The 13,461-nt window shown below is 39.6% G+C and overlaps 1 long non-coding RNA gene across 8 annotated transcripts in view; it reads right to left on the reverse strand.

Moving 5' to 3' along the window:
• LOC116156445 (uncharacterized) overlaps nt 1–13,461 on the reverse strand; it is an 83,658-nt gene that overhangs the window by 9,071 nt on the left and 61,126 nt on the right. For 7 of the 8 annotated variants that reach the window (XR_010383147.1, XR_010383149.1, XR_010383146.1 and 4 more), the window contains 2 exons: nt 3,237–3,544; nt 433–2,730 (listed from right to left, as the gene is read on the reverse strand). This is a non-coding gene — a long non-coding RNA (uncharacterized LOC116156445). The remainder of the gene's footprint in view (nt 1–432; nt 2,731–3,236; nt 3,545–13,461) is intronic. The other variant, XR_010383151.1, reaches the window with a different exon arrangement.

Genomic DNA, 13,461 nt, shown 5'->3' on the forward strand with positions numbered 1-13,461 from the left:
AGCTAAGCATGGCCTTTACTCTTTCAAACAAACCCAAGGGAGTTTTCAATTCAAAATTCATCTTTATAATTGTGTTGCTATGAAAGAGGGTGATCCAGACACCCCAGAGGATGCCTGGTAAGGGAAAAAAAAAATCCTGATTCTAAATCAGTCACACCTCTAATGAGAGGAACAGTAGACCAGAAATCAAGAGTTTTCTGATAATCATTGTGAGACTTTGGGAAAGTTAGTTTTTCTGAGCCTCGGGTTTTCATCTGTAAGATGGAAATAATGGGACCTAACACATGACTATATGTGAACATTCTGGAATATTATAAAAGGACAATGCATATTGAATTTGAATCTCTAGAAAAGTTATTGGGTATCTTTGGAATGTGATTTCCAGCAAAAACCAACCAAAGTTATCTCAGCCCAATGGAAGTATATGATTACCTTACAGAGGAAGTTAGTTGTCCTGGGTTCTGAGGCTATCTGGAGAAGACAGAAGGAAGGAGAAAATTCCAATTTGTTTCTAGAGAAGATAGAAACTAATGGGATTTTAGGAACTGGCTTCACAACTATGGACAATTATGCAGAGACAGTGTAGCAGAGTGACTAAAAGCAAGTTCTGAAATCATACTGCCTCGGTGTCAAATTCTGCTCTACTAAGTTCTACCTGTGTGATCCTAGGCAAATCACTTGACTCCCCAACTGTAAAATCAGGGGAACAGTAATGACACCACTTCATGGAAGGCTTCCTTGTGAGGATTAAATAAATTGTAAAATAGGCACAATGCTTGACAGATTGTAACTTTCATCTCAAATAGTATCAGTATTACGAAGAAAATGTTAGTGTTATTATAGTCACAGAACTGAGTAACAAGTTCATTTTCCTTTATTTTTATTTTATGAGTGCTATCAGTTAACATATAGTGCTTACATTGTGCAGCTTTTATGCATATTGATTTATTCAATCCTCGTAACAACCCTATGAGATATCTTAGTGAATAGCAGAGCTGGGATTTGAACCCAGGCAGAAGCTTGCTCTTAATCATGGCACAAATTGATGGGAGTCAGTGATCGAGATGGCAGGGGTAGTTTAAGGGTGAACTACTTGTTACAATAGTAGTTTGTACAGCTGGATTTGAATCTGAAAATGTTACACATGCTTGCTAGGCTGATTGTCCCCCTGCACATCATAACAGAAAATATACTTAGCTGTTTTGACATTAGAAAGTAGTCATGCCTTGACTTATCCAAAGCTTTACCGTTTGTTCTTTTCTCTCCTTCATTATTTCTATTTTCAGGAAACTGAAAAAATTCTTAAAAATAAAGGCAGTGTTCCCCCATCCCAAATATTCTACTTTTAAAGACAAAAATAATAATGCAAGATAAATTTGATGAACCAAATACCATTGAAAACCCACTTAACACCCACATTCACTGTCTGTCTGAAAAGTTCCAAGTTCTATCATTTTTAACAAAGCCTAAAGATTTCACTCAGCTCTTTTCATGTCAAAGAAAAAGGAATTTCTGAATCATTGTGCATGCTTTTTATGAAACACCTAATTTTTAGGAATAGGGCCTTGACCCATACCCTGCACATCAAGGAATTCAGTAAAAGCTTGTTGATTGCTTAAGTGCCGATGCACAGTGTCTGACTGATATGATGTGATATTTCCATCAGTGGGAAAATGTAGCAAATTTTTTATGCATAGGCTCCTTTGAACCTGGGAAGGCATACCTGGGAGATAGTTAGTGGCTGGCAATGAAGGCTGTAGATTATGTATAAGTCAGTTCTATGAGACTAGAGAAGGAAATTGTTTCATGCTTAAGACATACAGAAAGTCTGAGGAATGATACAAAGACAGATAGTGACAAACAAGATGGCCTGAACAATGCCTGGGGTCATTGAAAGAACAGAGTTTGTCTGAACACGCTGAGGTCATGCCAGCTGGTCCAAAACCTGCTCTCCCGGCCGCTGGCTCTGTCACAGATTCCGGTTCTAGTCATGCCCATCACTTGCCAACCAAGTTGCTACATCCTGCATCTGTGCTTTTATTTACACTTGGCTTCCTCTCCAACTTTTCTTCCGTCTCTAGTAATCTGTATCTCAGAATTTTCAGACACTTCATCAAAACTCATGTGCCAGCTCCTCGAGTAGTTTTCTTTGCACTCAGTAGACCTTTACACAGTGAACCAGTACTTACAACTCCTTTGAAATTAAATTCTTGCTATTTAATTATTTACCAGGTCTTTCACACTTAAAATGTGTTCTCATTAAACTGCTTAGGAATAGAGTCCATCATTCGCACATCTTTTCTCTTTGCCAATGGACTGCTCCTTGTGTAAGGCATCACGCCCAGTAGATACTCCATTACTGTGGTAAATTGTCCAGAATCGCACTGCCTTCAACTTGTCCATGCCACTGCAGTGGCTCTATGGAAGATGTATAATTAGTTCTTGGTATTGTAACGAGAAGTCAGAACCATCAGTGTTGACTCTGCCAAAATCTACAGATAACATCTGCTTCAATTCAAGGAGCAGGTGGAAAGCTGCATGATCACAGTTCATGCATGGAAAGCCAGTTAACATGATGGTTATGAGCATGGTTTTAGGTGGGAGTTAACGCTCCATCCTCTGCCGCTTTATAGTTGGTTGAGCTAATTGACCTCTTCAACCTCAGCTATCTCTTCTGTAGGATGAAGATAACCGTAGTATCCCTCTCAGGTTTTTAAAGAAGCGCTGCACCTGGGACAGAGGAGGCCCTCAATAAATACGCACAATTAATATTGTGATCAAAACAGCCAAACTCTCAAATGTTTTAAAGACACAAGAGACTATTGCTAATGATATGCAGTGTATCCTGTTTTTTGAGGTTTAACTTTTACAAACATACACATTTAGTATTTAAGTTATTCATAATTAATAGTTTTTAATCCTGAAAGCAGTGCGGCATCTAGGCATCACTGTGGCTTTATAGTCATTCAGATATGGATTAGAATTCTCGCTTTTCCACTTACTAGACAAATCGCAAAGAACAAATTGGCTAATGTCTTGAATCTTCAGTTTCCTTATCTGACAGGAAGGAAAAAACAGTAATTCCTACGTTGCAAGATGGTTAAGATTGCCTGTAAATACTCTAGCAGTCAATGAAAGACAGCTGTCATGACTTCTGAGCCCTCTGTTTTCCTGATTATCCTAAGGGACAGCAGCAGTATAATTTTAAGATCGATCTGTAGCAGAAAGCTACATACCACAATGCTTCTCAGAGCTCTCCCTCTTCATCTTCCTAGAGGCATTCTCTCAGAATTGAGGCGAGTATTTGGGAACAGACTCATGTGGAAAAGCTTGGAGTAGGCAATTTGCGGACTCATTTTCTGTAGTGTTGGCAGAATGTGTGTTGTCATCACAGGCTGGGTATTGTCTTGCTTCTTGCAGCCTTACAGTTGTCACACTGTGGCATGGTGTTATTTTCATCTCCATGATGGGCTGATTATAAGGTAATGCTGTACTGCCTGACCATTGTGCCAGGTGTCTGCTCTAATAATTCCAAGTGTTATTCCTTTAAAAAAAAAAAAAAAAAAACGCTGAGACATGGAGGGGAAACAAGGAGCCACCAACCAGCCAGCACTTTAAACCACACCGCAAAGAGACCAGATGTTGCTAGGCTGTATTTTGTTTGAACAAGTTCTGCTTAATCTTCCCTGGGATCAAGTGAGGAATTCAACCAATGCCTTCCCAGAGCAATAAACTTGACAATTATTTAGCAACATCTGGAACTGAGGGCAGTTTCTTTTTCTTCTCTCCACTGAGCGGGGTGGTGAGAAGGCAGAGGGAAGGAGTAAAAAGCTAACCAAAGACCAAAATAAAAATCTAGGTAGTTCAATTCATTTTTTCCCTCCATAGTATGCAGAATTGAAGCCACTCATTCATTAATCCAACCTGCACCAGGGACTGTGAAAAATTCAGGGGGTATAATAATTATGACAAGGGCAAACATAAATAAAAACCTAGTCCTGACCTAAAGAGGGTCATATTCTAGAGTTTTAACAAGCAAAAACGAAAAAAAACATAATTACAAATTGAAATAGTAGCTTTGAGCATTTAAAAAAAATGAGAGAGAATAATCACAGGGAAGGGTACTTATTGCAGAAGTAAGCACCTGCAGAAGTTGTCATTTAAGCTGAGACCTGAAGGATGGAATGAGGGATGAATGTTTTCAGCTGAGGGAAGAGGATGTGCGTAGATCCAAAGGCAGGAGGAAACAGGGTGTTGAAGAGCCTGAGGGAAGAAGTCACCAAGAAGAGTGAGTAATGGGGAGAGTGGCAAGATGAGGATGGAAAAATAGTCAAGGACCAGCTCATACAAGGCCTTTAGGTCATGACTCATGTTGTTAGTAGAATAGGAGACTATTGAACAGCTTTCAGAAGGAGGAAGACATGACGTGATTTAGACAATTGAGTGTAACAATCAGAGGAGAGGCTAATGAGACAGACTTACTGAAGCTCAAATCATGGCTCAACCATGTATTAGCTGGGAGACCTTGAGCGAATTGCCTTGTTTGCTCATCTGCCAAGAGCAATAACAGTAGTATCTACTCCACTGTTTTGAGGTTTAAATGAATTATTTCATAGGAAACAGAACAGCAGCTAAGACATAATAAGTATGCTGTAAAAGTTAGTTATGTATGTAATATGCATATATATATATACACATACATACATACATACATACATACGATGGACTGAGTATTTGTGTCTCCCCCAAATTCATATGTGGAAATCCTAATTCTCAATGTGATGGTATTAGGTAGTGGCTCCTTTGGGAGGTAATTAGGTCATAAGCAGCCCTCATGAGTGGGATTAGTGCTCTTATAGAAGGGACTTTCTGGGGTGAGTACACAGTGAGAATATCTCAGTGTGTGACCCAGAACAGAGTTTCTCACGAGAAACTTGGCACCCTAAACTTGGACTTCGGTCCTCCGATACTATGAGAAATAAATTTCTATTGTTTATAAGTCACCCAATCTATGGTGCTTTGGTATAGCAGCTCAAACTGACTAAGACAATATCTAAAATGATTTTCATTTTTTTAAATGTTATTGCTCCTGCTGATGGGTGGACAAAGAATGGAGAACATGATAGAGTGGAAGCAGGCAGACACATTGGGATAGTGTATTTAGTAACATAGAATAGAAATACTGAAGGCCTGAAATAGGAGGGCAGAAGTAGGCATGGTGGGAAGGAAATGGATTAAGATAGAGTCTGGGCATAAATAAGCTGGATTTCCTGATGGACTGGATTGGAAAGTGAGGAGAAAGTAGATCAAGAAGGGATCTGAAACTTTTCAAAATAGCCAAAAGGTAGCAATAACCCAAATGTCCATCAGTGATGAAGGGATAAATTATGGTACATACATACAGTGAAATATTATCTAGCCACAAAGAGGATGAAGCATTAAAATGTGCTACAGTGTAGATGAATCTTCAAACATGCTAAGTGAAAGAAGCCACACACTGGACTGGGTTGAAGAGTAGAAGAAAGGTCAGGAGGCAGAAGCAATTTGTTGGGTTATATATTTGGAATTTGGTTATAAAGGAGAACAGAAAAATAAGGGAGGAACTGACACAGTATGTATGGTTATGTGGGGGAAAAAAGTCTTAGGGAAATACTGCAGCATGCCTGTATGATAAAGGGGGTGATTAAATGAACAGTGAGATGTTCCTGCTGAGGGGAAGTAGGAATAACTCGAGGAGCCAAGTCTTTGATAACACAAGAAGTAACGGAATCTAGAGCAAAAGTGGAAACATATCCCTCCTTGGTGGAGGAGGAGCACTTCCTTCATTGTGGAGGAAGGAGAATCGGGATGCAGATGCACCAAGTTGGCAGGTTTCGTGGTGGGAAGATGAATGAATTCATTTTCACTGACTTCTGTTTTCTCAATGAAGTATGAGTCTGGGTCATCAGTAGGAGGAGGATGCGTGGGAGGTTTGAGGAAAAAGGAGATGCTATGGTACCGTCATCTCAGTGATGGAGAAACTTAATAGGATTCCCGATCAACTCTGAGTGCCTGCTTGAGGTTTCTGAATTCTGAATCAGTCTTCTTGCCTTTGTGATTTTTTTCCCAACGAAGTTGTGTTTTGGGTTTGGACAAGGGAAAACAGGGAAAGAATCTGGCAACCTTAGAATAGCTGTCATGATTCACCCTGGACCTGTCGTATTCCGCTTCCTGCTCACTGGCTAGTGGGTACTGAGGGAAGTTCAATAAGCCTATCTGTTAAATATAGAAGGAGAGAAACACCAGCATCAAGATATTTTGTGCCTGGACAGCTGCCAGCAATACTAACAAGGTTATGTCCAAATCCTTGGCCCTAACTAGGCATCCAGTAAGAAACAGTCTTGTAACCACACTTGCACTGATGATTGGAAACAGTTGCCATGGAAATTGCCATATTAAAAAGGCCAAAGTTGTTTCAGGAGCTTCAGTGAAGCCTCCTAATTGGTATGAGTTATATCTGAATTAAAAGATAAAATATAGAAGAGATGGAAAGCAATGCAGTTGTGTTTCTTTCCAAGTATACTGCGATCTATGTGTTTGAGCTAACTTGTGTCACAATCAGTTCCCAACGAGTGGGGTCTAAATTAATTACCTGATAAAGGAAAGTGAGGAAAAAAAATAGAAACCCTGTAAATCTTAACTGCAATCACTAAAATAAAAAGTAGGATACGAAGAAAGGATGGATTTTAATGGTGTCAGAAAAGGCTTTCGTAGAGATTTATTGAAGAAGGAATATTGTAGCAACTGACACTCTCATTCTGGATCAGACGAATCCTATGCTATCCTTTGGGACTTTTCTTGTCTGTCTTTCGTCACTTCATTTAGCGAGGCTCATATGTCCTCCCCTGCTTCTCACCATCTGTCCACACCCACTCCTCCTTCAGGAATCTGCTCTCTCTTCTCATTGTGCTTCAGGTGTCGGTTTAACAGACTCTCCAGGAAGATTTTCTAGGTGCCACTCAGCCCTTTTTATGCCCTGTCTTTGGAGTATGCTTTCTTGAGAACACTTATTACTACTATAATTATATTTGGGGGAAAATTGTTGAATAGCCATCTATTTCTGTTAACCACAATAACTTCTTAGCATACAGAGACCAGTACATAAGTGTAGAAGGAAAGAAAGAAAGGAAAGGGGAGAAAGGAATAGAAAAGGGAGGAAGAACAACAGGGATGTCGCTCAACCTACAAACGTTTTCTCCTTCCTTTGAATTCATAGGAAATTGTTTCTGCGCCCTGTGCTTACTACTTAAATACGTACTACTCTGATACATCTCTGGTGTTTTCTGACATACAAATACTGCACACATTGTAAATATTAAATGAACAAGACTCATGCCATTTATATGTAAGAATATTGAAAGTACCACATGCTTAGAATGGCATCAAACATGCCCTTGAACACGTGATAACTTATGTGAGTCTCCGAGTGTTTTATCTGAAAATATTCTTGAATGTGAACTTTCCATGGAGTAATATAACCCTTAAATACTCTAATTGCCATGTAAAAGTAGCAAGGGGTTCCTACTTAACTTCTTTGCCTTCGTCATCTATCACTGTCTGCCTTACACGTTAAGCTCTATTAATTCTGGACAATCCGTAATCCCGCAGAGGCCTTTCCTTTCTTCTAATTGCAATGTTTTCTTCTGGGGACCAATGTCTACTCACTCAAGACTTACTACATCCTTCACATCATCCAGGAAGCCCTCTGGCATTCCCACCACCACGTCTGTCTTTCCTGAATTACTGTATGGGTCCCCAGTTCATTGTAGGGCTGTGTCTCTCTTATCTTTGTATTCTTAGGGCTTAGTGCATAGGTTGTCAATAAATGTTGATGGAACCGCACTGTTTTTAATAATGAAGCTACACCTTTCATAGACTTCACTCAGCCCTCCTGAATATTCTTTTGAGGTCAATTATTGTCATTTAAAAGATGACTGCATTATGAGAGGCTTAATACCTGCCAGAAATAGATTTTTCACAATAAACCACCTTTAAAAAATGTGTTTTTTTAATCTTGGTTATACAATCCTGTGCCAGAAATTTCACAAAATTATTCATTCCTGTAAAAATTACTTTCAAGAGTATCATACCAATTTTGTCCACAGAAAGTGGCATTATCTTCTACCACATTGTAAGAAAAAAATGGTATGAGGGAGACATCTTGAAGATAAGAATGCATGCTCTTAGTACAAGTAAGGGTTCTCAGCACTTTCCTCTTTCTTCTTCACCCCACTCCCTTTGTCCTTCCATTTTTCCTTCCTTTGTTCTCTTCCATTTCCCCTATGCTTTCCAACTGCCAGTGACATATGGGACTTACTTAGACCCACTTAGAGCAATCGTGAGTTTTATGTTTGCTGATTGCTTTTCTAGCGTGAGGATTTAGACAGCAAGGGAGTACAGACTGGGATGTGGGCTTATGTTCCCAGGGTCTAAATGACACCAAATCAGAAAAGAAATGCATTGGTGAAACTGAAAAGGGACTCTTTTTTACTTTTAATAACCCCTTATGCCATCCTTAGCACCAAATGCAAAAGACAAGGTGAGAGAAAGTGCAAGGTAACTTAATAGCAGAGGGACTTTCTGCTGGGATGTTATAAGTAGCGTGAAGGAAGGGTGAATTCAATTTTAGCAGACCGTGCTGCACCTGCAATGGAAAGGATGAGAAAAGGCAATACAGAGTGGTGATAATGCAGACTGAGGATCTAGCAAAAGGACAGAGTGCCCTCCTTCTGTTTGGATGGTGTGGGCTGAGCCATTCCTGGGGGACGGGGAACGGGCCATCCTCAGGGAAGCTTCTGTGACTCAGTGACTCTGCCAGCAATGATGTGTGGGCAAAGCCAAGAATTACAGTAAAGAAAATGACTACCCAGAATGTGGTGGTGACAGCAGCACTTACCAGTACCTGCAGTCAGAAAAACTCATTCATTCACCTTTTCGAGTGTTCTTTATGAGGCAGCTACTCTATGTAAATCAAAGTCCCTAAATAAGCAGCCTCTTCCAGATTCTTACAACTTCACATTAAGTCTTCCTAAGTGCTTTCCTTGTCTCTAGTCCCTCTCTGTTCCAGTCTATCCTACACATAAAGTCCAGGAAATTCTTCCTCCTACACAAGAGGGGCTATATGCAGTTTCTGAAATTAGTCTTCCTGAATTCAAATCTTGGCTCCACAACTTATTAGCCTGTGGTCTTAGATAAGTTAGTGAAACTCCCTGAGCTCCCAAACATCAGTCAGCTTGGGCTAAACAGCAGAAACAAATGTGCCCAACATCTTCATAGGTTCGACAATAACTGTTTGCTTCAGGCTCATGTTTGTGTCCATCCTAGGTCTGAGGTTGTGTTCTGCAACCTTCTCAGTCTGTGATCAAGGCTAAAGGTGCAGCCTCACCTGGATCATGCCAGCCCATGGCAGAGGGAAATCACGCAGTACCACTAAAGCCTTTTCAGATTCCCCATCGGTAGAATAACTCCCTCCCCCTTTCCTCCTTAATACCATACTCACTTCCCTCTCAAATACAAAAAAATACTCATTCCAACAAAAACAAAATACAATTTGCCATCTCCTGCCCAATAATTAAGTTTGACATTTCATATACAGTTGGTTCAATTAATATAAAGTAATGGACACACCCACGAAAAATAAGGCTTTCTACCAAAAAAAAAAAAAAAAAAAACAACCAAAAAACCAAAAACAGTTCTGCTTACGAAATGAAACTAAGACACCAAGCCTTTATTGTTACTTGAACATTGAAGAAGTTACCTCCAACACAGAAATGTTGTGGAGGAAAACGACAGAAGCTCCTTTATACTTTCAGTGAATACGCCCGCACATCTTCACATTTCCAAACACCTTTATAGCATATCATCTATTCCATAAAATACAGCAAAGTATAATGTTGTGAAAGTTATTGCATGTGTGAAGATGATGAATAAAAATTAGCAATGTAACAGAGAAGAATGGCCATCAGTGCACTAGTCAGACTAGACTGTTAGAACAACCTCAAAACTCAGGGACTTAATAGATGTTTGCTTCTTGTTCTCGTCACAGAGTGTACAATGTGGGTTGGTGGCCAGGATGGGACAAAGGATCTCATCACAGTGCAGTCTGGGTTGGTGGTGGTGGGAGGTCTGCTACACATTCACATTCAGGAACCCAGGCTCCTTCCATGTCTCCCTCCTCTAAGTCCTCAGAGTCCTCTCTATTCCGCTATGAGACGGGTAAAGAGGTTAGAGGATTGCATTTGGGAGGGTTTTATGGCCTAAGCCTGAAAAAGGTGTATACCACTTCTACCTCATTCCTTGACCACAAAGACACAAGGCTGCATCTAACTGCAAGGGAGGCTGGGAAATACAGTCTAGCCATGTGTCCCAAGGAAAGCAGGTTGGGGAAGAAAAAACAAGTCAATCTGTTCCACAGTAACTTAGGCTCACTTTCCAGCTAGGTGACTTGACCCAGTACACAAGCCTGAAAAGCAATGATTCAGATATGTGAATTTACAAAATCACAAATTACAACATGTTCTATACATTTGGCATCATGTGCCATGTAACTTTGGAAACCATGGTCTGTTTTGCTATTACCAAGAACCATTCTGACACAAATTGTGGAATCATTATGTGAAATGAAGGAGTCTGATTACTGGATTAGGCTATTATAAGCTAACAGGTAGAAGACAAAAGCCATTCAAGTGTTCACCCACAGAATAAACATTCAGATACAGAATACCATCATGTAAGCTTCGTGCAAACACACAAACTCCTCCCACAAAGGTTGACATAATGGAAGAGGAAGAGAGAGAGAGAGAGAGAGAGAGAGAAAGGATATGTACACAAGGAATTGAACCAAATCAAATATTTTGGAATACGCTTGACTGCCTGCCCTGATAAGGAATAAGATGAATTTATAAGATTTGCCTGGCCTCACAGTCAATAATTGTTAGAAAACTGTCAGGCCCAAGATGGATGACATCATTTGTAGGGCAAATGAAGATCATTTCCTTCTACATTGATTGGTGCTTGGGTTTTGTTTATACCCCAGCTGCCTGGGCCTTGTTGTGAGTAACCAGATATCGTAGGTTTGAAACAGGCTTCCCATTTGCATCACTGGGCAATGAATGCAGCCAACAGGAAGCCCAGGGACTCAGATTACTTGTTTTAATTGAAATCAATACCAACACAAGCAAAACTGCCTGGAATGGCAGTTCTGTGCTCTGGTGGAAAATTTTCATGGTCTCTGCCAATGACAGCCTTTATCAATAATGAACTATTAACTTCAACTGTGACACATAGTGCTTTCCAAGAGGAAAGAAGAAGTTTTTGGACCAATGACAGTTTCCAATAAGGAAAAAAATTTTTTTACCTCTTCAGGTCTTTATTAGGTTTCAGTCCCAGACACAAGTTCAACTCCAATTTGAGTTTCCATTAAACGGAAAGAGACAATTAGCCACCTAGTTCCTCCCTCTCCTGACAACTCTTCTCCATTCTTTCTTTTCCACTCTCACCCAGATTAGGTCTGGTGAAAAAGAGAATAATTATGACAATATTTCTTGAGTATCTTCCAGGTACAGTGTCATGTTCTGGTCCAGGGATCCGCAAATGTTGTCTACAAAAGGACGTTGTCTACAAAAGACCAGATAGTAAATATTTTTGGTTTTATGGGCCCTACTGTCTTGACAGTGACTATTCGGCTCTGCTGATGTTATGCAGACACATAGATAATACATAATAAATGGGTGTCCCTGTGTTCTAATAAAACTTTATGAACAGCAAGCCAGATTTGGCCTACAGACCAGACCACAGTTTATGGACAGTATTCTAGGATTTACATTTTACTCAGCTTCACTGAGGAGGGTATCACTATTCTTATTTTATAGTTGCAGTTCGCACCCCACCAAAGCTTCCCCTCTAGTTATGGGTGAAGCTGTGTCTAACACTAAGGGCAAGTCTAACACCAAGGGCAAGTCTAACACCAAAGGAGCATATACTTTCCCAATTTGATCCTCTGAAGAAGGCAGTCAGGCAGCCTGGGAAATAGGAGACGCTATTACAAATAGTGTCTGGGCCTGATTACAAATGCAGCTGCTAGTTTGAAGAGTTGCCCAGTTCTTCTGTCTTGGTGATCCTGTGTTGACCTAACTAAATTTCTCATGATGCAAGGTAAAGAATATGATGCCACTGAAAATAAGCATTGTCAGAGCATTTAAACTAAAACAATTGTTCTGCATGGCCCCTGGAGCTTCCACTCCAACATAAAAGGTCAAGGATTGGGCCATACTTTGGGCATTAATTTTTTATCTCACAAATACCATACTTACAGAATCCATGTGTTTAATGCTCATCACAAGGATGGGAAGTGAGGGTGTCTATATCCCCAGAGCCTTGCACAGCACCTGACACATGGAAAGTCCTCCTAGAACTTTGACACAAGAAATATTTGTGCTATGCCTTCATGGATTATTGATGTAATAAAACTTATTTATTAAAAATAAAAATATAATATATAATTGTACTTATATTATTATAATTATGTATCATATTATAATTAGTATATATTATTATAATTATAAATAATATTATAATTATATTACATATAATTATAATTTCATAGTATCTAAATAAATAAAAAGTTTTTATAAGCAATGTAATAAAAGGTATTAATCCTGCTTTCTGTAAGCCGACATTACAATAGAAAAAGAAGAGAAATATACACAAGTATACACAAATAGCCATGCATTATTGCTACAAATCCAAAAAGAATTAAAAGGTGCTCTAGTTGTCCAGAGAACAGTAAACTTAACTGTCTCTTCAGGAGACACATCTTCATGAAAGAGCTGGCCTAGAAGCTGGTGCTTGGAACTGAGTAGGATTAGGTAGGTGGAGATGTTGGAGGAAGGGCTTCTGGGGCAAAGACATGGTGAGCAGAGACAGGGAGATGGAAAGCGTGGGGCATCTTAGTCACACAGAAGCTGCTGGTTTTGACTAGAGCACTGAGGAGGAAGTGGGGTATAGTGAAAGATAAGGCCAGAAAAGTAGGTTGGAAGAAAGAATGACTTAAATCATAATAGAAGAGTTTTGAGATAAAAACAAATGATGGGAAATATATTTCCAAACAGAAAAATATTTCAAAGATTTCCATTTTCTCCAAAAAGTAGAGTTATTTTCTTAATTCAAGAAGACGTTGGCAGGGGAAAAAAGATCTTGAATTGTAATAAAGTAGAAAAAATTGTAGTCTTAAGGTAGAGGAAATGCAAAAAACTAAAAACAGATTTACCCTATGATCCAGCCATCCTGCTCCTGGGCATATATTTCGAGGGAACTCTCATTCAAAAAGATACATGCACCCCAATGTTCATAAAAGCACTATGTACAATAGCCAAGACATGGAAGCTACCTAAATGTCCATCACAGATGACTGGATAAAGAAGT

Source organism: Camelus dromedarius, chromosome 11 (assembly GCF_036321535.1).
Source record: "Camelus dromedarius isolate mCamDro1 chromosome 11, mCamDro1.pat, whole genome shotgun sequence".
Taxonomy (NCBI): Eukaryota; Metazoa; Chordata; class Mammalia; order Artiodactyla; family Camelidae; genus Camelus; species Camelus dromedarius.